At 41.5% G+C, this 4,174-nt stretch overlaps 1 non-coding gene across 1 annotated transcript; it reads right to left on the bottom strand.

Annotated features, from left to right (window-relative positions):
* Positions 1 to 773: 773 nt before the first annotated feature.
* Positions 774 to 880, bottom strand: LOC141624347 (small nucleolar RNA R71). Its single transcript, XR_012534154.1, has one exon. It is a non-coding gene; the product is annotated as a small nucleolar RNA R71 (small nucleolar RNA).
* Between the last annotated feature and the right edge of the window lie 3,294 nt (positions 881 to 4,174).

Here is a 4,174-nt window from a genome sequence, read left to right as displayed (position 1 = left end):
TTTGTATCGACCATTGACCAACGACCACATATGCTTAATTGTGAACACGAAATGGACTCGATCAAAAATGGCGCCGTTGCCGGGGACGGTGTTTAATTGATTTAAGATTTCTTTTATTGTTATTAGTTGTGTCTTTTTCACCTTGGGGAAGTAAAACTCCTCAAGGTTTGTTCTAATTGTTTTCGAGTTGTTTGATATTTTGCATGTCTAGAAGGTTACAAAGAGATTTGTTACCTTTTGACCGTAAAATCGAAAGAACCTTGACGAATAATAGGAGACTTGTTAGGAGGAATTTGGGAGGTGTTGGTGAAGTTGTTCAACCCACTAGTGAGTTTGTCAATCCTTTCGCAATAGAAGGAGAAGAGAACCCATTAAACAATACCACACAAAATCCACCTACAATGCCTAAATTCTCGTCACACTCTATACCCACCGAGGAGGATTTACCAAATGGTACTCCTACCCCACAACATCTTACCGGAAACTTTATTGCCAAGTCCGCCTTCATCCAACTAGTTGAGAGGAGCCAATTCGGGGGAATGCCTAGTGAGGACCCTCATTCTCATATGGAAACCTTTTGCGATTATTGTGAAGCTATCTCTCAAACGGGCGTGACTCAAGACCAAATAAGATGGGTCTTATTTCCTTTTTCGTTAATCGGCACCGCAAAGCAATGGTTGAAGGGCCTTGATAAGGCCACCCTTGGAATAAATTCTTGGAAGAAGCTAGCTCTAGCTTTCTACAAAAAATTCTACCCACCGGAAAAGACCAATATGCTAAGAGCTCAAATTACGGGTTTTAAGCAAAGGGATGAAGAATCTTTGTACGAAGCTTGGGAGCGATTCAAAGGTATTTGTCGCTCATGTCCTCACCATGGACTTAGCGAATGGTTTTTAGTGCAACAATTTTGGAATGGTTTATATGAAGATTCAAGGAACATTCTCAATATGGGATCAAATGGAATGTTCACCGAAGTTGATGACAATCAAACATGGAACAAGATTGAGGAAATGGCGGTCCATAATTCACAATATAGTAGACCTCGCAAGGCTACTAGAGGAGGAAAGTATGAAGTGGACACAGTTACTCAATTGGGTGCTCAACTTAGTGCTCACATTGACACAATCAACTTGAAGTTTGAACAAGCTATGGCTAGACTTGAGGAAAACTCAAAATCATCGAAGCATCATGTCAATGCCATGACGGCATCCTCATCAATCCTAAGCGGGATATGTGAGAATTGTGGAACCTTGGGTCATGACTCAAGTGAATGTAGGGGAACAACCGAGCAAGTTAATGCTTTCCAAGCTTACAAAAGTGGTACCCCTTATTCAAATTTTTACAATGAAAACACCAAGTTCCATCCAAATCTCTCATACAAAAGCCAAAATGTCCAAAACCCTCAAACAACATACACTCCACCACCCATCAGAAATCAAAATCAAAGACCCTTTTACAATCAAAACCAAGGCTACCAAAATCAAAATCCATACAATCACCACAATGACCAAGGTTTTGATGTCCAAAAAGCGGTCCTCCAAATGCAAAAGAATCAACAAGAATTTTTCACCCAAATGCAAAAAGATAGCCAAGCAAAAGACACTACCATCAACAACATTCTAGCTCACACCAAGATGTTGGAAACACAATTGACCCAACTAGCATCTTCGAGCTCACAAAGACAAAAGGGGCAATTACCACCACAAAGTAATCCCCCTAGACATGAAACGGTTAGTGCCATTCACTTGAGAAGTGGTACAAGATATGAAGCACCGAAGAAGCATGTTGAGGATGAAGTTGTGAGAGCTAGTGAGAATGAAGTTGTGGTGCAAGAAGGGGAATCATCAAAAGAAGAAAGTTCAAAGAAAAATGAAGACAATGCCAAAGAAAAGGAGCCCATTGTGATTAGACTTCCTTTTCCAAGTCGTCAAGCCAAGCCTAAATTTGATGATCAACTTGGGAAGTTCATGGAGATTGTGAAGAACTTAGAAGTCTCAATTCCTTTCACGGAATTAATCAATCACGTTCCGGCCTATGCAAAGTACATGAAAGATATCCTCACAAAGAAGAAGTCGATCCGGAAACTTGAGACTATCGCCTTCACTAAGGTGAGTAGTGCAATACTTCAAGGGAGTTCACCTCCAAAGTTAAAGGATCCGGGAAGCTTCTCAATACCGTGTACCATTGGCGACACAACGATCAACAAAGCCTTATGTGATCTAGGGGCTAGTGTGAGTGTCATGCCGTACTCGGTAAGTAAAAGGTTGGGAATGGGAGAGCTTAAATGCACCAATATCACTCTTCAAATGGCCGATAGATCGACGAAGACACCATTAGGGGTATGGGAAGATGTCCCCGCATTTAATTGGGAAGTTTTCATCCCGGTGAACTTTGTCATTGTTGATATGGAGGAAGATTCCAACATTCCAATCATCTTAGGAAGACCTTTCCTACACACCGCGGGTGCGGTGATCGATGTGAAACATGGAGAGCTCACTCTAGAAGTGGGAGATGAAAGCATAACTTTTAATCTTGACAAAACCATGAGAGCTCCTCGTTTGCATGAGCCATGTTTCATGATTGACCATTATAGCCGAAAAGATGAAAAGAAGAAATCGGAACTCCAATGGAGGAAGAAAGTTGAAGATGCTCCATTCAAAGAGCAAGTGAATTGTGACAAGGAGAGCTTGCAAAGCTCATCAAAATCAACCAAGGAAGAAGATGATGGCCTCATTGGCCAAGAGAAGAAATTGGGAGAGTTGTCTCCATCTAAGCAAGAGATTTTCAATGATCAACTCAATGAAGTTTGTGGTCTTTGGGACGACGAATTCGAAGGGATATTTAATCCCTACATTGGGCATGCCATCAATCATGATCAACAACAAGGGCCACGGTCTATTGAGGACCTCTACCATAACAATGAACAAGCTTTTGATTACTTCTTCAAGGTGTTGAGCAACATCAACAACACCTTGAACATGCCCCCTTGACATCTCATCAAGAATGAGAGTTTGGTGGAGTCCTCCCTAAACCACCACTTGTAAATATTTCTAACTCCCTAACTTACATTTAATTTTTGTATTGCATTTTTGTCATTTTTGGATTTTTTTACTTTGATCAAAATAATTGTCATGTAAGAGAGAAGTGAGGGAGGGACTAATGATTTTAATTGATGTGTAGTGCTTTACCTTAGTGTGGGGATGGCAATTGCCTAGGCTATTCATGCCTTAGTAGTGCCCCCACAATGAAGAACACAAGATTTGAAAGAAAGAATGATAAGGGAATGCGTTGGTGCACGGATGGAACTGAATCCGTGTACACAAGGACCAATCCGAGCGGATTCTTGAGAATCCGCCCGTCTGCAGCAAATCCGAGCGTCCTGTTGTGAAGACGCCCGTCTTGGGCTGTGTTGAAATTGCAAAAATTCTAGACTGTTGAAGAATCCGAGCGGATTACTGGAAAGACGCCCGTCTCACAGAATCCGTCCGTCTTGTGAACAATCCGTCCGTCTTGAAGTCAAGAAAAACAAAGAAAAATCTCGGACAAGAATCCGTCCGTCCCGCACGAAATCCGCCCGTCTCATCTCGGAAGAATCCGAGCGGATTCCCAGAATCCGCCCGTCTCTAGGCGGGATTTTGAAAATTTTGAAGTCAGAGAATCCGCACGGATTGCGCCCAATCCGCACGGATTGTCCTGCGTCCCTAAAATTGTCGAGTTCTTTAAATACCCACCCCACCTTCATTCATTCATTCATTCATTCATTCATAAACACTACCCATAACATCAAAACCCTCATCCTCTCCATCTCAAAAACAAAAACCCTCAACAAAACTCACCACAATCAAATCAAACCATCTTTCAAACAACAAATCAATCACTCCATCTTCAATAATAATCAAAACCAAGAACAAAATCTTCACCTTTGAGTCGATTTTTGCTCTCATAAAGGCAACGCCTTTCACCTTCAAAATCGATTTGGGCATTCTACAAATTGAAGATTTTTGATCTTTTTCTTGGTTAGTTCATCAAATGGCAAGAACAAAGGGAGCAACAAAGGCACCAAAAGCAAAGGCTCTCTCTCAAAGGCAAAAAGCTCTACAAGCAAAGAAAGCTTTGGCAATGGTGGTATCAACACCAAACTTGGTAGTGCAACAACAACAACAAATTCCTATGG

This window comes from Silene latifolia, chromosome X (assembly GCF_048544455.1).
Source record: "Silene latifolia isolate original U9 population chromosome X, ASM4854445v1, whole genome shotgun sequence".
In the NCBI taxonomy this organism is placed as follows: Eukaryota; Viridiplantae; Streptophyta; class Magnoliopsida; order Caryophyllales; family Caryophyllaceae; genus Silene; species Silene latifolia.
Note: the sequence above shows the minus strand (reverse complement) of the source record. Positions and strands in the feature narration are given on the sequence as shown.